Below are 27527 nucleotides of genomic sequence, written 5' to 3'. Positions count from 1 at the left end.
TGTGTTTGTCAAACAAAATCTAATGATCTCAAACCGATTCTAGCTAATTGTTTGACAAACGTGTTTGATTTTATCGTCTGCGCTGCTGTTTGATGAAAACGTAAATTACATCAAACATGTTTGTCAAATAAGTTTGATCGTTTGCGGGGTACTTTACATACAAATAACCAAGGTCGCAACGCACACACGACGGACAGCACCCCCTGAGACGAAGCGGGAGGGGGCGTTGACGTTAAGACTGCTTCGTAATAACGCTGCGATGGCGCAGCGCCCGTGTCGCCGGCTATGCGTCAAAATATTTGCGTTGTTACGACGCAGCGCTGACGCAAGGCGCGTGTGGACTGGCTCACCGCCACCGTCACCGACAAAAATTCAAATAAAATGCCACTTTATGACCTAGGCTGTAGGTTTCATTTTCTACCGACATTGGTCTAGCGACCCACCGCCGCTGCTTAGTAGTGGCGTACAGCAAAATGAAACCTACAGCCTAGGTCATAAAGTGGCGTTTTATTTGAATTTTCGTCGGCGGTGGTTGCGGTACGTGTGGATTGGCCCTTACAGTGTAGATACTAATGTCGTAAAATTTGTACATTTTTAAAAGCACCGTACTCCACCGAACATTTCGCTTCTACGGAAAATTGCATTTTAAAATTTTATATTTCGCAAACAGATCCTAGACTCTAGAGTTTGTTAACTTTGTTTTGATTATTTTGTACAGATTTTGGTGATTCTTGGTCAAAATTCGCCCATAATTTTGATTAATACCTATACTATTAATTTTTAACTTTATCATATGGGATACATAACATTAAAAAGTTTTTATAAAATATTGTGACGTGGGAGAGTCATGCTTCGGCACGAATGGGCTGGCTCTACCGGAGAAATACCACGGGCTCACAGAAAACCAGCGTGAAACAGCGCTTGCGCCGTGTTTCGCCGAGTGAGTGAGTTTACCGGAGGCCCAATCACCTACCCTTTTACCTTCCCTACCCTCCCCTATTTCCTTCCCTACCCTCCCCTATTCCCTTGCCTATCCTCCCCTATTACCCTATTCCCTCTAAAAGGCCGGCAACGCACCTGCAGCTCTTCTGATGCTGGATGCTGTGTCCATGGGCGACGGAAGTTGCTTTCCATCAGGTGACCTATTTGCTCGTTTGCCCCGTTATTAAAAAAAAAAGTTTTATAATAAATAAGATAAAAAAATATTCAAGCATGTTTTGCAGGTTTTAATTTTTAGTAACAATACTAACTCTGGAAGTGCCACCAGAGATTACAAAGAAAACTGCTCTTTCGTTGTAAAAGCAGTAAAATTTGATTTTATCAAAAACTACGTTTTTTCTACAATATTATTTTACGTTGGTTATCTGCATAAGACTGTGTTTCTTTTTGATTTAATAAAATAATGTATTCGTTCTCAAGTTTATATTTGGGACGAGTTTGCATGTAATTTTTACTAGGTACATCTGAAAACTCGTCCCATTAGGACGAGATCTTGTTGTACGAAAAGTCATACTCAAATATTAGATTAGGGCTTCCCAAATTTAAAATCATTATGGCCAGAAAATTAAAAGTTATGGTCATAGCTACAGACAAATCTACAGAAACTATAATACCTAGTGTTATGCCGCGGCCGCACATGCGTCTATCGTACGAAGCTTCGTGCTATGACCTATGAGTCGATACCATTAGACGATACACGCAGATCGTCCAATGGTATCGTTTTAAGATGCGTTAAATTAAAAAAAAATTTGGATAATTATGTTTTAGATCGCTTGTTTTCTATGAGAGGCCGGGCTAGCCTCTCATAGGAAACAAGAAATGGAACAGCAAGAAATAGAAAGGGCGTAAGCGACAAAATGGTTTTTGTCGCGTAATTTAAAAACCATAAATATATTTTGCCAAAGCCAATTTTGAGGAGTGATAGCTTAAATCACTCCTCAAAATTGGCTTTGGCAAAATTAGAATCCCTGTTTTTAGAGATTAGATTATAGAGATTATTTTGATTAATTATTATGTGTTATAAAAGTTGACCATTCGTGTTATGCTATGGGTAATTCAAAGATAAAGACATGATGAATACTGACAATAAACTTTAATTTCTTAGCTTTAGTCATTATTGAGAAAAATCGATATCGCTGCAGCCAAATTATCAAGGCATCACCTTAAGGGGGCGACTAACCCTAAAGTGTCGATTTTATAATTCATTTGTATACTTGAAAATAAGCCCCGAATTGTTTCATTTTCTAAAATTAGGTACTACATCATACTTCCGAGAATTGGATCTGAGCAAAAACACGATATCTTAAAATTTTCTCGATAGAAAAAAATAACAAAGATGCATCTAATTTTCACGAATTTTTCATTTATTGCCATATGCAATGAACTAAGTTAATATTTTAACACATTGTAATAAATTCTGTCATTATGTTGTATATTTATCGAGTTATTGAGAAAAAACTAATTTGGCGATGAATCCGCGTCGTTCTTTTTTACCTGACATAATTTATGAAAGACGGGCGTGAGTGTGAAGAGAGAAGGACGATGTTTGATTTTTGGGGTTAGTTGCCCTCTTAAGCACGAAGCTCTATGCATGTGCGGCCGCGGCATTACAGACATAAAAAACTAATTATTATATTTTATTATTAAACATAAACTACACTTTCAATTAGTTAAAGCAATCCAAGCAGTATTTTAATCACTTTATGTGTGGAATAACGGTCATAATCTTAGATAATTATTACCAAATTAAAAGTGTAAGTACAGATAGCAAAAAAAATACTTTGTTATATTTTTTTTATGAAATAAGGGGGCAAACGAGCAAACGGGTCACCTGATGGAAAGCAACTTCCGTCGCCCATGGACACTCGCAGCATCAGAAGAGCTGCAAGTGCGTTGCCGGCCTTTTAGGGAATACGGGAGGGTAGGGAAAGCCTATTGGTAGGGGATTGGGCCTCCAGTAAACTCACTCACTGACAAACACAGCGTAAGCGCTGTTTCACGCCGGATTTCTGTGAGAACGTGGTATTTCTCCGGTCGGGCCGGCCCATTCGTACCGAAGCATGGCTCTCCCACGTATGAAATTTATTACTTATTTAACTATTTATTTAATCTAAATTCTAAATTACCGAATGTTTTCACATCAGATTATCCTTTTTTTAAACTTTAATCACATCAGTTTGTCCTTTTTGAATTGGGTAAACTCAACTGATCTTAAAGAAGTTAACTTCTGAACAAAAGAAGAACGGGTTGTACAGTATACACAGGATAATGGCAGTCACAGCCCACAGGCATGTACCTTTTGCCGCGCTGTAGGACAAGTAAAGAGGACTTAAGAGGATACACCAGGAGCTAGAGAAATGAAAAAAAGTACGTGTAATATCTATAGCTGTCTCCCTTACCTCAAGCCTATACCGCAGAACGCGATAGAGACAACTGCAGAAAATCCAGAAAATCAACGATTCGTTGTCCCCTGATTCCTTCTCCAAAACTTAACCGATTTAAGTAGTTTTTTCATTAAAGATTAAAAAAAGGATTGAGCTGTGTTCCTATGTTTTGCTTTTTTTTGTATAATCTAGCCAAATCTGTTTTCTGGACGTTTGAACACAGCGGAAAATCTGACCATTTTTTTGGGTTTTTGAACGTTCATATCTTATTTAATAATTAAATTATGAAAAAAAAGAAAACATAGGGACATTGTATTAGTGGCCGTAGATATTCAGGAAAAAAATTATAACTCTACTAGCATTATCCAGGGAGGAAACAGGGGACAACGTTTGTATGGAAAAAAGGGCGGTGTGGACTCCTCTTAATATCTTCGATAGTGGCAAGCAAACATTTTTGCCACGCGAAAGAAAGAGATATTGATTTCTATCCTACACGCGCCACGTGCGCGTAGGACGCCACGCGCGCCATCGCGACGTGGGAGAGCCATGCTTCGGCACAAATGGGCCGGCTCGACTGGAGAAATACCACGTTCTCACAGAAAACCGGCGTAAAACAGTGCTTGCTACCCTCACCTATTCCCCCTTAAAAGGCCAGTAACGCACCTGCAGCCAGCAGCTCTTCTAATGCTGCGAGTGTCCATGGGCGATGGAAGTTGCTTTCGACCAGATGACGCATTTGCTCGATCGCACCCTTATTTCATTAAAAAATACGCCCGCGGTCTGTTTTCCTGCATCTTACGAATTATCAATCAGGTCTTCTGACACTAGTTTAATATTTTTACTCATCCCAACAAAACAGTGCCGCTAAAGAAGTTTTCACCTCAAAAAAACTCATATTGATAATAATTTTTAAAATTTAAACATAATATACTTAACACAGTATTTTGCCGACCGTACATATACATATCTCCTAGGTGCAAACGTACAGACAGACGCCAGTTTTATGTATAACCCGCGTCGCTCTTGATTACTGTAGTATAATGAACCCACCACCAATGTTAGGGAGACTGTACATTGTCCGAGAAGAAATGCGTCATTTCGTCTTAATAATATTATCATTAATATGTGACATGTCTGTTATTAAAAAAAAGTTTTAAAAGTACTTGAAAGCGGCTCGAGCAGTAAATTTTGAAAAAGTGTAAATTTTTTTATTAATTTAAAAAGAAACTCAGAGGAAATATTTGTATTTTTGTTTCTGATTTGCGAATGAATTGTTTCACAGCAGATTTAAAATTTTCCAAAATTGGAAAACTTTATGAAAAAATATAAATTTTAAACGACACGCAAATTATTATTGAGTGCAGATTGAAATGTAGCTTTGCAGGATTTTTAACTAGTTCAATTTAATTCAGTAATAAAAAAATACGATCCTACTGTGCCTTATTAAGTCATATTATAATATTATTATAAACGTCGTAAGAAGCTTTAACAGGAGTCGTTGCATTTAAGGTTATACTTTGGACGAGATGTACTTTTTGAAAGCGAAGGCATGTTAATATTTAGGTTTACCTAAATATCATCATGCCTTCGCTTTCATTCTAAGTTTTAGCAATTTATTGCTAAAACTTAGAAATAATGTTTATTTTTTACCGTTTTTTCAGCCAGTCATACCTTCTATATTTTATTTAATTATATACAATGAGTAAGCTTCTTAAAATCGCTTAGCACGTCGATTACACTAATTTAATCAGTCGGTAAAACAAAAGTTGACCGCGGTTAAAGTTAACTGTGGACATTTAACCGAGCTTATAACCGGTTATTACGTATAATAAACAACAGTTTGTTTATAAAGTTCAGTGGTTTAATCAATGTTTGTATGACTCTATATTTAACTTTTACGAGTTCCGTTTATATTAATTTTGTCTAAAATATAAATAAAATTAGAATTTAACTACAAAACGTAGTATAATACTACCGATTTAAATGTCAAGTACTTATCACGGGGCAGAGAAATCTATACTAAGTGTATATTATATTATATTTTTACCGGAGGCCTGCCCTCCCCTATTAACCTTTTCCTTTTTAAAAGGCCGGCAACGCACCTGCAGCTCTTCTGATGCTGCGAGTGTCCATGGGCGACGGAAGTTGCTTTCCATCAGGAGACCTGTTTGCTCGTTTGCCCCCTTGTTTCATAAAAAAATGTATATAGTATTTATTATTAAGAATATTATATTATACAGTACTTATTAAAGAGTTTGTTTGATCGCGCTAATCTTAGGAATCTATAGTTTTATACTATAAAACTGAAGAATTTGTTTGTTTGTTTGAACGCGCTAATCTCAGAAACTACTGGTTCGAATTGAAAAATACTTTTGTGTTGGATAGTCCATTTATCGAGAAAGGCTAACATAACATCACACTGCGACCAATAGGAACAAAAAATCGGTGGAAAATACTGAATAGGGGAAAATTATTCATCTTTTTGACTCTGATGAAGTCACAGCTTAAATATCAATACTAATATTATAAACGAGAAAGCGTGTCTGTTTATCTGTCCGTCTGTTAACTTTTCACGTCCAAACCACTACACCAATTTTGCTGAAAGATTCAAAGACTCTTTAAATCACCAAAAGGCCAGGATACTTTTTATCCCCGAAAAAATGTACGGTTCCTACGCGATAAACTAATTTCGGCGCAATGGAGTTGCAGGCGTCATCTAGTAAGTCTATAATGAAGAAGGCGTGGCTATTGGCTCTTAGCAGCAGGTGCAATCTTAAAACGGGTTTGAGGTTTCTGATCCCTGACTTTAGATGCAAATCAGGTAATAATAGAACTTGAAATATTTATACGTATCTATAAGAAATATAGCCCGCCACTTAGAGCGCGGAAGCTGTACATTTTTCCGCAATTTTTTTTAACGGGGGTAAAAAAATGGGGGTGCAAGTTTGTTCAACTATTATAATTGCGCCGACTGGAATCGGTTTTTGAATTTTTTTGAAATGATGTTCGTTGTTGTATGTTTGTTGTTCGTTGCTGGGTTTTGGCTATTGGTTGTTGATTTTTGATTGATGTTTGTTGTTCGTTGTTGGTTGTTGGCTTTAAGTTGTCCATTATTGATTGATGTTTGTTGTTGGTTGATAGATTTTCGATGTTGATTGAACAACAAATGTTGGATGTTCGTTTTTCGATGTAGAACTTTGAACAGTGGATGTTGGTTGTTCGTTGTTGTTCGATGTTGGATATTAGATGTTCGTTGTTGAATGTTGAAGCTATTTGAACGTGTGTAGCGGGCATGAGGTTGACTTTAGCTATTGAACCTTTGTACAGCATACGTTTACGAGAGCAGAGCACTTCTATGAAAATTAGCTTTTAAGTTAAAGGAGGTAGCGTTTTTAGCAATACTCAGAAAATGTGTTTTTATTCGTGTTTTATCGATAATCGATAAACTGAAAAATATGACTCTTCCTGACATCTATTGGCGAATAATAATACTATTATGAGAGCAACTAATTGTTTTAACGACCAGCAGATGGCGTTATTAAGTAACACGAAGTCAATGAGTGTTTGCTATACCGAGCAAAGCTCGGTCATCCAGGTACTAATTAATAATACAATTTTATGGCCTTATATATTTTCAAATATACCGAGTAATAAGGCCCCAACATACAATCGCTACAGTGTCCAACTCGTCCCACACCCATCTAGAACTAGTCAACCAGTGAACTGCCCACCCGGGTGCCCCTCCATTTGAATTTTACTCAGCAAATTGTAACGTATGAATGTCGCAGGGGCCATAACATATTTATATGTTCAGACCGAGTTTTATATAGCAATACTATGTATGTTTATTGACAAAATAATAATATATCCTTCAAAAATGTACGATTCTTACGAAATACTTTTCTGACAATTCTTACGAATGGTTTTTCAATATAACATTATTATGTAATTTTAGTAAACTTAAAACTTAGCTCGTCCAAGATGTCTTAGAATAAGAAAAGGCTATTTAAAACCAAATAATGGCAGGTCAGTGTACACATTTCTATGTACTCTGCCACGTACGTACACAAACTTGTTCTTTCGACCGTTATCGAAAGTAATTATTCTAAGTGCCCGTATTTTTCACTTCTTTAATTAATAATGATAAGCGCCCACATGGGATTGGTATAATTAATTAATATAGGACCAGTGGAAGGAAATGCAAATCAACTGATGGTGTGTAACGGCCATTCAGTGCTATTATAAACAAAGAATATAAAGAAAGTATGTGAGTGTGGGTGTGTGTATGTCTGTGTATGTGTGTGTATGGGTGTGTGTGTGTGTGTTTTTCAATTTCTAAATCAGAGCGCTGCGAGCGAAGCGAGTCCTAGGCCGGTATAAATAGTCAGTACTTAAGATGCGACCCAGTCTCAAGACGCGGTTCGGCTCTGTGATTGGTCCAAATTTTGACAGCCAACCAATCACAGAGCCTGAATCTTGTCTTGAGACCAAGATGCATCTATTTTTTCTTGACTATTTATACCGGTCCTAGTATATCTCACAATCTGTACATTTTGTGGTACACTTTACGGTAAAACTATCACGCCTATTGATTTGTACTTTAACATAGTATTTTTTATTTATCTGTAGATGTGTTATCATCAGTCAGTCAAGGTGTGAGGACGCGAGCCCTCATAAAGCTCGGCTTTTAGCTAGTTAACTCAAAATACACACTACGCAGAAGAATGAAGAAAATACTACGAAAAATTAATATTGATAAAAATAGAACTAAGTATAAATATTTACCAAAAATACCTTACTTATTACTTATATTTTAATATGTTATATGATTTTTCAAAAAAAACACATTCGAATGTGTTTAAAACTAAGTATATTTTTTCTCTTGCACAAAAACTATCATAACCTCTCGAGCGCTCATCGAACACAAAAACAGCATTAGAAATGTAACACCCTGTGTCTCCTGAGAAATCTCCCGGCTCGGATAGAAATATGTAATTGTGAAAAAGATTCGTCTTATACAGAGTGTTTTAGATTTCTCTTATTTTTTTGAAGAATAAACTATAGCGGCGTTGCCCTCATTTTTCAAATAGGCGAAGAAAACTTGTATTTTTGAATTCGAACTTGTCTGTTGAAATTATCAAGAACAATTTTATGGTTATGATGCAAAAATGGTTTTAACTAGGAAGTGACACACAGTATGCCAAGTGGCATGTCAATATTAGCGACTATAATAGGCATGTCAATATTGCTACTAAAAACTATCGTAATAATATGTCCTACTCTGGGTTGACACAGCAATAAGTATATTGCTTTTTGCCACTTGCTCAACAATCTTCCTTGCCATCTTCATGAAACTCGGTCTGTGTTTTTTATTCTTCATTATATCTCTAATGGTGTCTGTTGTTATGACTTTGTCTATTTCTTCTTCTGTTTCCCTTCACAGTGTTCCGTACATGGGACATTCTGTGAGGCAGTGCAGAACTGTTTGAGTTGTTAAGTTATCACATTTGCACGCCTTGCAGTTCTCCCTCAGTTTCATTTCAAAGCAATTATTAGCGAAACCAGAACACTGACTACATCGACTAGCACCGGGAGAAAAAAAAACTCCGGGTTCAAAGTATTTCCGTACCAGATTCTATGAAAATCGTTTCAGCGGCTTATCTGTTAATGGGCAAGGCACACAGACACCTGGGTATTTTTAATATTAGTATATGTCTACGCCCAACGCGAGACATCACTAGCACGACCATCCCATCACTAGCGCGTCGATCCCAACGCTTGCATTTCCGCCTCCGTGCCGCCATCTTGTCAATGAATCGAACCTCAAGAAGATATTTTCAATAAGTTATTTCTACATAAATCACGCTTCCTAAGAATAAACATTTGGCGACCGTGACAGGACCGTTCAATATTTCAAGTAAGAAGGGTCGTGGCGCTCGCCTCTCCAAATGCTATCTGTGTCTATTTATCTGTCAAGCCTATAAATGTGTACACCTAGAGGCGGTAAGCGAATTATCTAAAGACGCCTTTTTACTCAGCTTGCGTCGATTCATCTCCCGGAGGGGGAAGCCACTTGAAATATTTTGCGACAATGGTCGAAACTTCACTGCAGCTTCTAAAGAAGTAGGTCAATTTCTTAAAAACAATTCTAATGCTATATCTGATCTTGCAACTAACTTACACATAAAGTTCAATTTTCATCCCCCTTACGCTCCACATTTCTCTGGTCTGGCAGAGGCCGGCATAAAATCGGCAAAGCACCATATCAAAAGAGTTATGGGCAATTCCAATCTTACTTTCGAAGAGTTGTCCACACTTTTCGCACAGGTCGAAGGCATAATGAATAGTCGCCCGCTGTCCCCACTATCTTCCCATCCTACAGACTACCTTCCTCTCTCCCCTGCCCACTTCATAATCGGCCGGCCGCTAACATCGGTACCGACGCCTGCCATTGACGACACACGCCCCAGCCGGTCCCGCTATGAAACGATCGAGAGGATGCGCCAACAATTCTGGCAACGCTGGCAACACGAATACATCAGCGAGCTGCAACAGCGTACAAAATGGAAGCGAAACATGAATACGCTACAAGTAAATGACATGGTCTTGATACAAGAGGACAACGTCCAGCCCCTCAGTTGGCGCCTCGGACGCATTGAGAAACTTATTCCTGGAAAGGACGGAATCTCGCGTGTCGCTGATATAAGGACAGCGAGAGGAACAATACGCAGAGCTCTCACTCGTCTCTGCCCACTACCAAATGAAAACTAAATACTAATGACAGCATCAAGAAGCTCACTGGAAACCTGCAATAAACTCTACTACTTAACTACAGCAAACTATATTCTACAACTACTTTCTACAAGATATCTAGCTGCAAACTTACCTTTAACGATGACTACACCTACACCTACTTGGAGGTGACCCCGCAGCACCTGGAAAGAAACTCACCAGCTGCCTCGTCACTTTAACCCGGCCCGGAGTATGTCTACGCCCAACGCGAGACATCACTAGCGCGACCATCCCATCACTAGCGCGTCGATCCCAACGCTTGCGTTTCCGCCTCCGCGCCGCCATCTTGTCAATGAATCGAACCTCAAGAAGATATTTTCAATAAGTGTAAATCTTACATATTAACATATGAATAAAAGTTGTAAATTTACTTGTAGACTGGTTTTGTGTGCAAATTAGTATTTCTACATAAATCACGCTTCCTAAGAATAAACAGTATGATATTTTTGAACCACCTGTATACAGTTTGTCTCAATAATAAATGATGTAGCTACGGCAACTTGCGGTCGACTAATAAAAACGAATTCGCACCCTTATGACGTTTACCGCCAATTCCTGTTGTTTTGGCGCCATAATGTAGAAGATTTGACGTATAGTTTTTTTTTTTTTGTAAAACAAAAATGATGCAATGAAGTTAGGAAAAAGTGAGAGATTTAATTTTAAAAACATGTTTAAATAAAAAGCACACGTTAATGTATAATATAAAATTTGAAATCAAAAAAGTAATTTGAGCTTAGGACCAACTTACTATAAGGGTCGTTCAATATGACAACGTGATGAGGCCATGTTTTTAATATGAGACTTGCAAAGCAGGCGAAACACCGAAGGCGATAATTATATCATTTCAATTTTGTGACTCAAAATCTTGCGAACAGTGTGTCTTATTGTACAGTAAATAAAGTTCAATTTTCCCGTTTTTTCTGTCTTGTCTTTGTGTAAACCCTTACACTTTCTTGAACTATAAAAATGATGTCGCAGGATATAAGTTATGACATTTCAGACATGTCTGGCATCGCCAGTAAATCAGGTCCTAAACGAACTGGCAAGGTGCCAGTTGCCAACTTTTAACATCAGTTAATCTAACGTGCTTGGCGGCAATTCAACTTTTTCCAAATTTTGGCACTGCCAGCCAAAATAAAAGAACTTAATTGCTTTGACCCGAATGCTTCGTCTAATTAAAAAATAAAACGCTTAACCACGTGTTCCTTTTATAGAATGGGCCAATCGTATAATGGTAGGCGATTTTACTACATACCTATATGTTGCAACAAAACAAACTAGAATACTTTAGGGTGTGTAATGTGTATAATATGTCCCATGTATAGAGTTTACTGTGAAAGTAGCAGAGCTGAAAGATTTTTGTTTAGAGTTTAGACAACATTGTTTCTATAAGTAAAAGCCCTAACATACAGCTCATACAATAATGGAGAAAAAAATATATTTCATCGTTGTTACTTTTACATATTATTATATAAATTACACACCATAAAGTCTTAATACCACTTATTGTATACTTAATCGAGAAAAATCGTTTAATAGACTAGGGCAAAATTACCGTCTCAGAAACTCGTCCTTTCGGGACGAGATTTCGTTGGGTGAGAGGACAAACTACTCAAAACATAGTGTATCTGTGAAGTATACACAGTTGGAATCTTTTTATTAGATAGGAGTAAGGGTTTACGGCCCAACTAAATATTCCCATGTTTTCTGTAAGAACATGGTATTTATTCGGTCAATAAATCTATTTTTTGCGAATAGATTATATTAAATTGTAGGGTTTACTTGCAAATATCTAAAAAGAAAAATAACTTTACATTTGCCTCTGCTTAAAAATTATACAAAAAAAACATTCGCAATTTAACCACGTTCGAATTTTAAATGCTTAAACGGCCATGATGGCTTTTATTAATTGAGTCTGTGGTCAATACGCCCGAGTGTTCGAATTTTAAAATGTAATTGGCATCTTTTTAAAGGAAATGAAAATTTAATGATACAATCTATTATCTACCCTAAAATATAAATAACATACTACGGAGCAAACAGCCTAAGTAAGGGCCTGTCAACATGTCCACGTTACGACGTCGACAACGTGGAACGGTGCGGTGACGTGGCACGCCGCACGTTACGTTGTCGTGACGTGATAATGTACGTCAACGTAACGTAAAAATCAAATCAATCAATTTCGGGCATCAGAGGCCCATAAAACAAATTAAATCACCTTAAATCTAACAAACATATTAATTATAATACAATAAATACCTTAATTAAAACTAACATACATATTTTATACAAGTATATACTTAAAAAACTAACACTGTCACGTTTTGCCGGCGACATGACTCGCTTCGTTCCGGAGTCTCCCCCGGACCGGTAGACCACATCTATCGGCCAGAACTCCGGCGCCTCGAAAGTCGACAGAAGATTCGTCGGTACTCTCACCACAAAGGAGCTAAAGTTAACCCTGTGGCGAGACTGCAGTCGCTCGACTCTCAGGCGCAGTGCCGTCTTCTTCTGGATGTAGTCCACGACGTCCCCAACCTCCAGGCGGGATATGTACAGGGGCGTCGCGGGGACCTCGCTCCGCAGACGCTGCTCAGGTACATATGGTGCGGTGCCGCGATGGTTGCGGGCGGCGGGCTTCTTCTTCCTCCTCTCCACCAGAATGAAGCCCTGCTCATCGCATCTCCTGCTCTCGTCCTTACCAGGCCGAGAAGACTCCACCTTGCAGCTCTTCGTAGCCTTGCGGCTCTCAGTCTTCGGAGCCTTGCGGCTGTCATTCACCCCATTAGTTTTCGCCCGCGGGGGAGGTGCGGGGCGACCAGCAACAGTCGCAAAGTTTTGCTGAGTCGCCTGTGGACTCGGCGTCGGCGCAACCGGGAGGGGCAGGTGAAAAAATGCACGTCACGATGTAGCAACATTGTACGTCACCATGCCTTGTAAAACATTCTTCACTATTTATGTAGATATGGACCGCACTATACGTATCCTGCTTTTGTTATTGTTAAGAAGACGCAGAGAGAGATTTAAGAAAAATAAGACGCAAAATGTTGCTACACTATGACGTGCATTTTCACGTTAACGTCGATGTAAATTATCACGTCACGTCAACGTACCGTGCCACGTTACCGCACCGTTCCACGTTGACGACGTCGTGACTCGTGACGTGGAGATGTGGACATAATATACGTCAAACTCATAACACCGCCCTTTTTTTGTCTGGGTTAAGAAATCAGTCACAGATTGTTAAAAAAATCAAATCCCATTAATCTATCTTGCCTAAGCATTTTATGGATATAAAATCCATTTAGTAGTTTTTGCAAAGTCCATTTTACCATCCATCCATCTATCCATAAGACTACAAATCAATTCTTGAACGCAAACTTTACCGTATAAAATCACCAAATCCGTACATGGGATAGTAAACTATAACGTAGGGTGGCGGAAAATGCCGGGATGGCCCTGAACTATTCCGTGAAAGAATATTACTTACCTTTACTATTGCTTACCTTTAGTTTAACCTGGTTTTACTTACCCATAATATCAATTCTTACCTGTAACTCGGATGGAACAGAATAAAGTGAAAAAACTTTAGGGTTTGTTACATATTACTATAGCAAAAGCTGAGAGAGTTACTTTTGACTTTTGTTTCTTTGAGAAATGCCCCAATTTGCCAGTACAACAAAAAACAACTCTTTCAGCGCTGCAACTTTCACGGTAAACTTTATAATTAAGTATTATTGTGACGGGACAAATAGTCGAGATAACTTTTGCATGATCTACTTACACTTTCGATTGGTTTTTTTTGTTCTAGTAAACAAACCAGTTAAATAATATTAAAATATTATGATTAATATTTTTTTTATTTTCATAATTACTTAATCATATTCTGGACTGGACATTTTTAGATACTTACTACATTTTGACTCCTTGAATCTAACAACTTGGTAAATGTCTTTGTCTAGATTGTATAATTAGAGAAGAGAGAAGCATTAGAATTAGAGAAGAGAGAAGCATTAGAATTAGAGAAGAGAGAAGCATTAGAATTAGAGAAGAGAGAAGCATTAGAATTAGAGAAGAGAGAAGCATTAGATACTAATCTCTATATCTATCGTCACGTTATAGCAACTACACGTGCGTAGTGGGGAGGGGGGAGGGAGGAAACCAATTATCCGGGTTCCGCATTAACTTATTAGGGGTCTTCAAGAATCTGCAATTGTTTTGTTGTAAAACTAATGTTATATCTGTTGGAAATGCTTAGTTTCGTTTTCAATCAATTCTTTAGTAAATTTAGTAAATGCAAAAGAAGGTATCAGCTGTCTATCTGTTACCTCTTTTAAAATTTAGTATGAAGACACTTTTCAACGCCTCCGTGGTCCAGTGGTTAAGAGCGTGGCTCTTGACTCGGAGGTCGTAGGTTCGATTCCCGCGTTGGAAACATGTTTTTCCAATTTTGGTTGGGACAATGCAGGCTTATCACCTGATTGTCTGACAAGTAAGATGATCCATGCGTCGGATGGGCATGTAAAAAGTCGGTCCTGCGCCTGATCTCTCGCTGGTCGTGTCGGTCTTCCGTCCCACTGGGCTATGAGAGTAAAGGAATAAGGAGTGCTCTTGTGTACTGTGCGCACACTTGGGCACTATAAAATATATTACTCCTGCGTAGCTAGCCTGGTTTCAATGAAACCGGCCACCGTCACCGAAACCGGTATTATTATTATGAAGACACTTTGAGCGACAAGATAGGATTATAATTGTTTTTGTTGGAAAAAAACAATACGTGGGAGAGCCATGCTTCGGCACGAATGGACCGGCTCGACCGGAGAAATACCACGTTCTCACAGAAAACCGGCATGAAACAGCGCTTGCGCTGTGTTTCGCCGAGTGAGTGAGTTTACCGGAGGCCCAATCCCCTACCCTATTCCCTTCCGTACCCTCCCCTATTCCCTTCCCTTCCTGTCCCTACCCTCCCCTACTACCCTATTCCCTCTTAAAAGGCCGGCAACGCACCTGCAGCTGTTCTGATGCTGCGAGTGTCCATGGGCGACGGAAGTTGCTTTCCATCAGGTGACCCGTTTGCTCGTTTGCCCCCTTATTTCATAAAAAAAAAAACTACGCAGGCGTTACTCTATAGTATCCAGTCAGTGTGTGCGCAGTGCACATAAGCACTCTTTCTACCCCAATGCATCATATCGTCAGACTATCAGGTGATCTGCCTGCCTCGTCCTAACTATACTTGGTAGCATTATTTATAGGTGTCCATACTATGCTATGTTCAAATTTAGAATTCTCACAATAGCTTACAAATTCACAACTTTTTCGCGGTATTCAAATGCAAATAGGTTAGCTTGTAATATGCATAAGTTATAAATATGCATACTGGTATTGTTGGTGTTTGCATATCAAATATTATTAACTAGAACTAGGGTTTATTGATATTGACTCTGAGGTCATATTATATTCATAATAATTGTAGTAAATACTTTTAGGGGCTTTGCGTTATTACTTTTTAGGGTTCCGTACCCAAAGAGTAAAAACGGGACCCTATTACTAAGATTGTCCGTCTGTCCGTCTGTCTGTGTGTCTCCAGGCTGTAAAGAACCGCTATAGCTAGACTTCTGAAATTTTTGCAGATTGTGTATATCTGTTGCCGCTATAACAACAAATACTAAAAACAAAATAAATTAAATATTTAAGGGGGGCTCCCATACAACAAACGTGATTTTTTTGCAATTTTTGCTCGATATCAATAACGGCAAAACGGAAACGGAGATTTTCACGAAATACTCAGTTGTATTTACATTAATAATTTATAATAAAATTTAAATAAATGAAATAATGAAGAGGGCTCCCATACAAAAAACACGATCTTCAGCCTATTTTTGCTCTATTGGGATTTGGGGTACGTACTCGTGCACGAGTCCAATTCGCACTTGGCCGATTTTTAGTTTACTTTTTAAGCCATTAGCTTTAAGCGCAGCGACGGAACAAGGCATTCCGTAACAAAATAACCCTAACACCCCTCACTCCTGCCGACACTTAGGCACGGTGTTTGTGTGCCTGCGCCTAGACATTGCTTGTTATAATTATTGCATAAATTGATAAAAATGCAATAGCTTTACCGCGGCACTCCCCGAGTGCCACACGTATTTTAACAAAGACATACATTTTCTCTAAAACGTCCAGTTAAGTTATCATTAACTGTCTCTGAATGTGGCAGCTAGTTATAAGGTCAAACCTAAAATTGCCATATAACCTGAAGCCATCTTAATCAATCAACTTTTCTAAGGACGATATCGAATCCTCTAAGGTACCCTCTTGAAAAAGAAAGATCATGGGACCAATATACATTGACCCCTCACTTATAACTACGTTGAAAGAACATTACTTCAAATAGGGGTCCAAATAAACTGGTTATAGCATGGCAAAAACAGTTTTTCTGAAGAATTCGAGTACCACTTACCTGTTTTAGAATTTGATGCATAAAATTGAATAGTTCGGTCATATTTTTCTATCATCGAGCTTGAATAATTGAATTTTGTGTGAATAAAACTAATAGTACCATAAAATTGAAAAAATAGTGCCCATTTCCTCATCAATTTTGCTGAAATGGCTAGACTTCTTTTGTAGTGCCCGAGTATGTGCGTATTGCACAAAAGCAATTAATATGCTGTAACTTTCAAAATCTAGTGGGACGGTTGACTTGTACGTGGTAGAGCCATGATTCGGCATGAATGGGCCGGCTCGACCGGACAAATACTACGGGCTCACAGAAAACCGGCGGCATCTTTCGATAGACAAAAATCACAAAGATGCATTTAATTTTCACGAATTTTTCATAAATTGCCATAGCCGTGCATTAAACTAAGTTAATATTTTAACACATTGTATAAAATTCTATCATTGAGACACTGACCTGGCGGATTTTCAAAATGTTGTAAAGGTATATTTATCGAGTTATTAAGAAGAAACTAATTCGGCGATAAATCCGCGTCGTCCTTTTTCACATGGCATATGAAAGACGGGCGTCAGTGTGAAGAGAGAAGGACGATGTCTGATTGTTTGGGGTTAGTCGCCGTAGTTAGTAGAGATAACAGACAAACAGACAGACTTTCGCATTTTCAACATGTCGGATTTTGGTCGGATTATCTATACTTACATAATATTATAAAACAATGTCGCTTTTTTTCCCTCGTGTCCCTTTGTTCCCTTTAATCTTTAAAACTACGCAACGGATTTTGATGATTCTTTTAGTGTTAGATGGCCCATTTATCGAGGAAGGGAGCAAAGAAATAGAGGAAAATGTGGAAAAAACGAGGAAAATTATTTGAAAGGGCTAACTTGAACACGCTAATCTCAGGAATTACTGGTCCGATTTGAAAAATTCTTTTAGTGTTAAATAGCCCATTTATTGAGGAAGGCTACAGGCTATATTTTATCACGCTAAGACTAATAGGAGAATGTGGAAAAAACGGGGGAAATAATTTGAAAGGGCTTTTCTCGCGAACTACTGGAGCAATTTTTATGTTATTTGGCACCGATAAGAAGTAGACCACGTGAAGCATCATAGGCTATCGATTTTAATATTTTTTTCAGTGGCTATATATTTTATACCCGTGCGACGCCGGGGCGGGTCGCTAGTAAGTAGTAGCCCTCTCATCTCTTTGCGTAATTAAGTTATTCCATATTTTTTGCGTTACTTAATTAGTGGTAGATTTTTTTTGTGTACAAGAATAACATATCGAAAATATATAAGAAATAGACTAAAGATTAATATAACACACAAAAGAAATATATTGTTTAGGCAATTCCGTATTAACACATCAGTATCAGTAACATATGGTGCACTTTATTAGTTTGGGGTTCAGTGGGGAAATAAATGATATAAGTAGTATCTGTTTCTCCCTTTCGACAGTATTAGTATAACTAGCTAAAAGCCGAGCTTTGTTAGGGCTCGCGTCGTCACACCTTGACTGACTGATAATAACACATAATATCTACATACTATGTTTATACGTGGGAGAGCCATGCTTCGGCACGAATGGGCCGGCTCGACCGGATAAATACCACGTTCTCACAGAAAACCGGCGTGAAACAGCGCTTGCGCTGTGTTTCGCCGAGTGAGTGAGTTTACCGGAGGCCCAATCCCCTACCCTATTCCCTTTCCTACCCTCCCCTATTCCCTTCCCTTCCCTACCCTCCCCTATTACCCTATTCCCTCTTAAAAGGCCGGCAACGCACCTGCAGCTGCAGGCGACGGTAGTTGCTTTCCATCAGGTGACCCGTTTGCTCGTTTGCTCGTTTGCCTCCTTATTACATAAAAAGACGGAGTTGCGTGCGTCATCTAGTATAACAAATATAAGTGTGATATACAGGATGTAACAAAACTAAGTGACAAAACTTTAGGATATGGTCCCTTACATACAGTTCAATTTGAAAGTAGCAGCGCTTTTTTCACTTTTGTATGGGGAAACTCGCGACGCTGGGGCGCTTGCCCATACAAAAGTGAAAAAATAAGTTGGTCTTTCAGCGCTGTTACTTTCACAGTGAACTCTCTACAAGGAACTCATACACACCCTAAAGTATTATCACTTAGTTTTGTTACACCCTGTATATCACAGAGCGTCCGTGGCCTAATGGGCAGACCTTCGGTTCGCACTCCTAGAGGGTGCAGGTTCGAACCCGGGTGGAGGCGTGTACCTATGAGACATTTTCTGATCTCAAGTACATAATACGGACGCTCGTACGGTGAAGGAAAACATCGTGAGGAAACCCGCACATAGTTGGTCCCAGACGTATTGACTAGTTCTTTCCTCGAAACTAGGCCGATTATGATGCGAGAATGCCGTATGCGCTTGGGCAACCATACGGACATTTAAAAATCTTGTCCCAGGCACTGCAGTATTTGAGGAGTGGTTACTTCGCTCTGAAAAATACTGTATAAATCATCCACAACGGATGTAAAGGCCTAGTTTTTTTTATATCACATAAGTATTAACACATTGTATTGTGACCGGTATACTGTATAGGCGTTACCGGCAACAAGCAAATTTAATTAAGGACCCCTCGGCACGAATTACTACACACAGCGCAAGACAAATACGGAACCCATGTTTGCACGCTCACGCTTGACCGCACCTCCTTTATTGGCTATATTTGATCAAATCCACCATTTTCGGAATGATCTAAGTTTGGCTTTGTGTGTATTTTGCTAGGATATAAGGCATCGTCTTTTGGTAGGTTGTAGAATTATTTTAGTAGCTCTTACGTCGATTTCAGCAACGATAGCATTCATTTAAATTTTAAGGCCGTCCCGCGAGCAAACGACCTTGACCATACATTTGCCGCGTTGCGCGTTGCCGAGATCGCACCAAAACCATATTTTTTTAATTATCTTAGTTCAAAATTAACCTAAAAAAATTAAAACGTGGAATATGTAGTTAATGATATTGTCGATCTATTTACGTGTGTTTTTCAAATAAAAGTAATTTGTAAAAACTAGGGAGATGCTGAATGTATGCTAGGATTTAAATAAATTGGTATTACTTTGGAAGCGGATATCATGAGTAAGTATACTAAACAATAATAGGAAATTAATAACGTGGAAACGAATGTTCGTATACTGAAGATTATTACTGTATTTTTATTATAATTTTATATCTTTCAAATTATGAGTTATAAAGCTCTCAAAAGCGGTAAATTACGGCATCTCCGCAGGGGGACCGCCTTAAACTAAGATAGTAGATTTTTTGTAGTGCGTAAGTGTGTGTTATGTCATAAGAGCACTCTTTTCCTCTTATCTCGTAACGGTTGCACTCTGAGTGCTGACAAGAGTGAAAACGAAACAGTACGGCAGGTGTACTTTTTTATGAAATAATGGGGCAAACGAGCAAACGGGTCACCTGATGAAAAGCAACTTCCGTCGCCCATGGACACTCGCAGCATCAGAAGAGCTGCAGGTGCGTTGCCGGCCTTTTAAGAGGGAATAGGGGAGGGTAAGGAAGGGAATAGAGAAGGGTAGGGAAGGGAATAGGGTAGGGGATTGGGCCTCCGGTAAACTAACTCAAACACAGCGCTAGCGCTGTTTCACGCCGGTTTTCTGTGAGAACGTGGTATTTCTCCGGTCGAGCCGGCCCATTCGTGCCGAAGCATGGCTCTCCCACGTATAAATATACATTTGGCTTTGTAGAAAAGTTTGCATTCTCCATGTTACGATATTGCAACTGTTATATTATGGCTATGTTTTAAAATATAACCTAGTTAGTATACAAGCTAGTCCATCCATACTTAAATATTATAAATTCTAAAGTCTGTTTGTCTGTTTGTTACCTATTCACGCCCAAACCGCTAAATCTATTGTGCTGAAATTGGGTATGGACATACTTTCAGTCCTGTGCGCTCAGCATGCGGCAACGAGAAAAAAAATTTTACTTCTCGATGTTTGATGGTTTGTCTCTTTATCTCTATTGGCCCTAACATGACATACATGTTTTCTCGTGTAGATCTGTGGTCAAAATTTGCGAACCTTAACACATTTTATCGAGTTTTGTTGAGATTTTATGAGAAAAGTCGTTTTTAACTACACTCGAGAGTGAGATATTATCTCGTTGGACGCATGCTAGACGCACTGGAAAAGGACATATGACACTTTTTATCCTGTAAGTGATGAATAAGTGCCTTATCACACTGGAGATTAGCGAGCGATTTGAAAGCGACGCGACTGCGCAGCGCACACGTCGCGACAGCGCAGCGTCGTCGCGGCGTGGCGTGGACGCCATTTTGTACACTCGTGTACACAGATTATTATTGTATGTAGTAGAATCGTCTAGGGAGTGACGTCAGAATCCATTTTGCTGCTGAGTGTCCAAAACGCCGAAGGCAAGCTGCGTGCACGCCGCGCAATCGCGGCGTCATCGCGGCGTGTGCGCTGCGCAGTCGCGTCGCTTTCAAATCGCTCGCTACTCGCCAGTGTGATAAGGCCTTAAACGAATTTTGACGCAACGGAGTCGCAGGCATCATCTAGTGGACAATATTTTGGAACACACTTATATTATTAATGCGAAAGTGTCTGTCTGTTACCTCTTCAAGCCCAAACCTCTACTGGATGAAAATCCGCGGTTCATTCTATGATGAATGACGAGGATTGTTAGTATGGCGTCGAATACAATATTATGACGACGCGAGCACTGCTCAGTACACTGGGTCACATTTCAGAACCTAGGCTATAGAATAACCTGCTTTTATCGGAATTATATTGACTTAACTGGTCATTTTATGACTTCGTAGCTTTATGACGTCATAAACCAGTATGAAGTCATAACTCAGACGTATCTGTTTTCGCTCTGGATTTAAGTATAATAGAGAAGATGCGATATTTTGATTTTTATGTGTTTGTTTTAAAGAAATCCATGTAGAATAGACCACAAGTGTAAAAAAAAATTAAAACACTGGAATTTACCGCAAAAATGCGGTTTAAATTGTCAATTTAAATTTTGGCGCCAAAACGGTCTGTCAACCCCGCGTTCCATTTAGCGTTAAAAACGATCAAAACGCCCAAGAGGGCATTTTGATCGTTTTTAACGCTAAATGGAACGCGGGGATAGCAGATGTGACGTCACTGAACGCTGATTGGTGTTTGGAAATCCGTTCCAAGTTACTTTTAATTCGTAATTTATGTAAAAAAACAATATTTTATAAAATATTAACCTTACAGTGGCCCTTCTTTAATATTTTTTTAACATTTTAATAGCAAAATTTTCATAAAATATATTAAATTTGCATATTCCCTATTGTGTTGCTTAGTTCCAAAACTATAACAAACTATTTGTATGATAAGGCCGTGTTCAGACGACACGCGCCCGCCCCGCCCACGCCACGCGCTTCTGCACCCGCGTCAAACTCGCTTGGAAATTTGCTGATTTTATTTGAGTCTTTAGGCACATCAATAGATCTCAAATTGCATTTATCGAATTCCATCCGCGCACGCCACGCACACGCCACGCGCCTGCGCCGCGCCCGCCTCGCGGTCACCCCGCATACGCGCTGCACATGCCTTGCGCCCGCGCTGTGGCTAGTCTACAGAACGAAGTAATCCAATCACTAGTAGTTTATGCGTGCGCGGGACATGCGCGTGGCGTGCGCGTGGCGAGTGCGGGTGTAATGCGGGCACAACGCGTGTGCGGGTTCTACGCGTGGTCGACGCGTGTCATTTGAACGCGGCCCTTAGGCCGAAGCCGCCGAAGCAAGCCGAATGAAGCCGCGTGGATTGTTAAGACAATCCACGCGGCTTCATCCGCGATGAGACATTCCGCCGGATCCGTACATATTCCCGCAAAAGTAGCATATTATGTTCTTTCCCGTGATCTACTCTGTGTTTGTGCCAAATTACTTTAAAAAATTGGTCCTGCAAAAAAAAACAAACATGTTGAACTACAATACGTCTTGTCAAAAATGTGTACCTAGGTTTTTTTTATGAAATAAGGGGGCAAACGAGCAAACGGGTCACCTGATGGAAAGCATTAAGCAACTTCCGTCGCCCATGGACACTCGCAGCAACACAGAATAGCTGCAGGTGCGTTGCCGGCCTTTTAAGAGGGAATAGGGTAATAAGGTGACGTTACATGACAGTTCGAAAGGAACCTAAAACGATATTAGTATGGGAGTTACGTTTGCTTAGTTTTTATTATTCGTAGAGCTAGACTGAATATTATTCCCAAAATGTAGTGAAATCAAAAATTGCGATTTTTATACTGCGTCGCGTTTTGTCTAGTTGTAAGTGACCTTAATACGTTTTATCAGGATTTATCAGAACGCTTTTGCAAAATAAATCCTTTCTTTTAAGTTTCCAACAATTTCTGTGAACAAGACTTAGGACAAAGTTTAAAACGATCACGAATTCGTAAAAACTCTATTTAAAATTCGAATTTCGAATGCTCGACGGTTAATTCTTAATGAACTTAACAGATGGCGCTATTTAAATAACTTTCTACCCTCAATTTGAAGTAAAAACTTTTGTACACAAGTTACAGAACAAGAGTGGCAATCAGATGTGCTTTAGCACGAACGTGCCGGCTCGATACATAAGATGTTGAAACCGGTCTGGTTAAAATTAAATCTACATAGGAGTCATTTGATAGTGCCCAAGTATGTGCGCAGTACACGAGAGTACTCTCCCTTTGCTCTTGTCACTCAGTGGGGAAAATGACCGTCACGACTAGCGAAATAGCAGGTATAGGACCGACTTTTTACGTGCCCATCCGACGCGTGGATCAAAATACTGGCCAGTGCTCAAGGCGTTATTTATTCCACGCCATAATAGTTTACTGGTGAGACAAGTGTGACGTAATAAAATGACATCGCAACAAAGTCATATACGTCAATGCACTGGCGTATATTTCGGAACGTTGATACTGTTGATACAGTTATATGGTTTCTTTTCTAGACGTCGCGAGTACTGGAAAGTACTCGCGACGTCTAGAAAGGTGCTTAGCCAATATATTTTCACCAAGTCAAATTGACTTTTGATTCACGTCATGTCAATTCCACACATCGGCGAGTCTATAAACAAGCAATAAAGAAAACTTGTAGGCTAAGGGATCAGGTGTTCTCGAGGCACATTTGAAGTCACTCCTTTTAATTGCTATCTTCATTAACTTTACTTTGCCCTTTTCTTATCTTTTAAGCACTTCAGTCAACGGCACTTGTTATTTTAATTAGGATTTATCAACAAAAAGCACCTTTTGATGTGTCGAGAGATGAAAAGATCTTTGAAAGGTTTTTATATCAACACCAAAATAAGGCTTTAAATATAAAACTATATTTAAATATATAAAAGTAGATGACGCCCGCAACTCCGTTGCGCCAAATTAGTTTATCGCGCGGGAACCGTACATTTTCCGGGATAAATATTGTTATTTTTCGGAATTCAAAGTATCTCCATACCAAATTTCAGCAAAATTGGTTTAGCGGTTTACTAGGCGTGTACACGAAACAGACAGACAGACAGACACACTTTCGCATTTACGTTATTAGTATGGATACTAATTGAATAAAAGCCTTGCTTCGGCACCAATGGGCCGGCTCGACCGGAGAAATACCACGGGCTCCCAAAAACCAGCGTAAAACAGCGCTTGCGCTGTGTTTCGCCGAGTGAGTGAGTTTACCGGATAGCTTTTATCGCGGGCTTTGAACGCGCCGACCGAATGAAAACAATCCGTAACGAAAATAACCTAACACCACCCACTCCGACCGGTGCCCGCTGCACCGGTCGGAGTGGTTAGGTTAGCCAGACTTCGGCATGGTGTGTGCGTGCGACTGTATGTGAATAATATTTGCATAAGTTGATAAAAAATGCTAATGCAATAGCTTTACCGCGGCAGTCTTCGAGTATTTGTTTGCACTGGTGACTCACTACTAGCCTTGAGACAATTTTATCAATTTTCTCTATACGTCCACTACGTTTGATATCGGTTACCCGTTACACCAATTACAAAGATCTACCGAACAAAATGAAAACGAGAATGATCTAGACATATCCTTCCTTCTGCCGCTATTTTTGTAGATCACACGGAGGAAATTAATCATTATCGTTTGGATCATAAAGCTGACATTCGCTTGACGGATCTCAATTTCACAAACTATTATGGACTCTATGTCTATAAGCATAAGATTGAAATTCGTTCCACAAGTTCCATTTCCTTCAAACCATTATCGACTTTATTGCAAGATTCATAAGGTCGTTATTGGCGTGTCCTGTGTGTATATAGCCCAAATTACTGTTCCCTGCGCCCGTAAGTTCTTTTTATGGGAACAAGAGCTATAAAAGCTAGACGTGATATTTTTAAAAGATTCCCCTGTTCACATGTCTGTCTGTCTGTCTATAGAAAGACGAAATATCCATACTAATATTATAAATGCGAAAGTGTGTCTGTCTATCTGTCCACAAATTACCTGAGGTGTTTAGGAGAGGAAGGGGTCAAGTCAAATCTCATTTAATCTCACTTTGGGGAGATCTCACGTAATTTTTATCTCAACAAAATAATACTATTTAGGTCAATTTCATCCAGATTGTATGTATGCTTAAGATTTAATCGTAATACGATTAAGATCATTCACAAATTCGTTCGAAAGAAAATCTACTGACTGTCAAACCAAACGTTTACGTAAGAAACCCACATTTTGCAAAATCTCATGTGAGATTTGTGGGGGGGAGGGGGGGTTGAATAAAATCTCACTAAATCCAGGGGGCGGGGGGACTAAAAAAATTTAAAAAACACCTCACGTAATTTGTGGACACTCCCTAACCTATTCACGCCCAAATCCATGAACCTATTTTGCTGAAATTTGCTATGGAGATACTTCGAGTCCCGGGAAAGGACATAGGATACTTTTTGTCATGGAAAAATGTACGGTTCGCACGCGATACACGAATTTTGGTGCAACGGAGTTACGGGCGTCATCTTGTTACACAGAAATCGATACTACGAGTATAGTTCGTGAGATTAGGACTTTCAAACAAATTCAGCTTTATAAAACTATAGGTAGATACAGATTTGCAATAAGTTTGTGTATATCTTATTAACTAAGTATAAATAACTATCTCATTTAATTATATATAAATATTGTTATATTATGTTTATTTATGTTTAATTAAATCCTAAATAAATCCTTTCTCTGTCGTCTTTAGGTAGAAGAAGTCAAAGCCTCATAAATGTTTCCTTATTTTAAGGTGCGATGCACACAATTATATGACAAGTTAACTTTTATAAGTATTTTTTGTAAAAGTAACTTTCTGCGATGCATCATCAGGATTAGGGAGTATTGCCTTCAAGACAAAAGAAAATGAAAATTGGAAAAATCAGAATTTTTCATGCGAAGAAACTAAGTATTAGGTTTTTCTCAAACTCTGAAAATATTCTTCAAGTCATTCACGTATACGGCTAAAATAGTTCCGAGATGACCGCTGAGCTAGGACTCTTAGACATGCTCTCAATGTCACATTGCTCACTGTCGTTGAGTCTTCACACATCGACGTACCATAAGTACAGATATCGCTTCAAAAATCTACCTTACATTTGTAAAGGCGAGATTGCACCAAGCAACCATAAGGGTTGATTCAAACCGCAACGCGACGCGTAGATGCATTTCTAAAATAATGACTGATTCGCAAGACGTCTCACATAATTGAAATCTGTCAAATCCATACAAAATGCCGCGCCGCGCCTCGCCTCGCCTCGTCGCGTTGCAGTCTGAATGACACTAAGGGTTTACTAACACAATTTTTAGCCTATTTTTGCTCTGTATCGGTACGGAACCAATCGTGCGCGAGTCCGACTCGCACTTGGCCGATTTTTGACTTTTAACCTTGATCATCGTTGCATACACTAATAATTTCAGCACAAAATTAAGCATTAATTTTAAAAATAATGTAATATTATTATAGTCGCAAAACTTTCTATGGGCGGTTTTGCATGGGCGGTTACACTTTTTTTTACTGACTATTAATAATACCAATTAAGATCTTGTACACAAAATATCTTTAAATAAGTAGTTTTAACCTATCTACAGAAAATTTATGAAAGATGTCCCTAGGTATAGTAAATCAATGGCAGCCCTGAAATTTTAATGATGACATTGAGAAGGACAGGTTCACACTTCACCTTCAGACAAGATCTAAATATAATATTATGTTTTTATTACTTAATATTACAATAACAATACTCCTACAGCTAACCTACTAAAGATTTAATAATATTATTATTTTAAAAATTTTATTTAATATTGAATTAAAATAAAAATCTGCTGTTATTAGGGCTCAAATATTCTAAAGATATAAACTAGCTAAAAGCCGAGCTGCGTCGTCACACCTTGGCTGAATGATGATAATACATCTACATAATATAAAAAAACCTTGACTGACTCAAGCGGTGATGAATTTTTTTTCGCGCCCACCCCACCGTGTGGGGTATCGTTGGATAGTTTTTTTTTAAAGTATTCATAGATCATTTTCCGATTTAGGGATCCATTTGTGAAATAAGAAGTTTTAAAGTGAGAAAAATCGTTAGAGTCCAGTGTCCCCCCTTCTACCAGCTAAACGGTTATATGAGAAAATATTCACGACAGTAGGAAATATGCTGAATTTAAAAGGAAAACTATCACGGCTAAGAAGACTTCATAAGTTATTGAGTAACTGTCGATCAACTAAAAAAAATGTAACGTAAGTATTATAAAGGAACTTTTCGTTCCTTTGAACGTAACTGAGATGATGTTGTTAGTAGTGTAAAACACGTTATAAAAGTCATTGACCAATAAAAAATTAGCGGTACTACGGAACCCTATATTGCGCGTGGCCCGACA

The 27527-nt window shown here is 38.9% G+C and overlaps 1 long non-coding RNA gene across 1 annotated transcript; it reads left to right on the top strand.

The window, feature by feature from the left end:
- Window positions 1-23518, top strand: LOC121738029. Its single transcript, XR_006037217.1, has 4 exons — window positions 1-131; window positions 8480-8486; window positions 19413-19415; window positions 23508-23518. It is a non-coding gene; the product is annotated as an uncharacterized LOC121738029 (long non-coding RNA).
- The last annotated feature ends 4009 nt before the right edge of the window (window positions 23519-27527 follow it).

This window comes from Aricia agestis, chromosome 22 (genome assembly GCF_905147365.1).
Source record: "Aricia agestis chromosome 22, ilAriAges1.1, whole genome shotgun sequence".
In the NCBI taxonomy this organism is placed as follows: domain Eukaryota; kingdom Metazoa; phylum Arthropoda; class Insecta; order Lepidoptera; family Lycaenidae; genus Aricia; species Aricia agestis.
The sequence above is the reverse complement of the archived record's forward strand: the minus strand, read 5'-3'. Positions and strand labels throughout refer to the sequence as shown.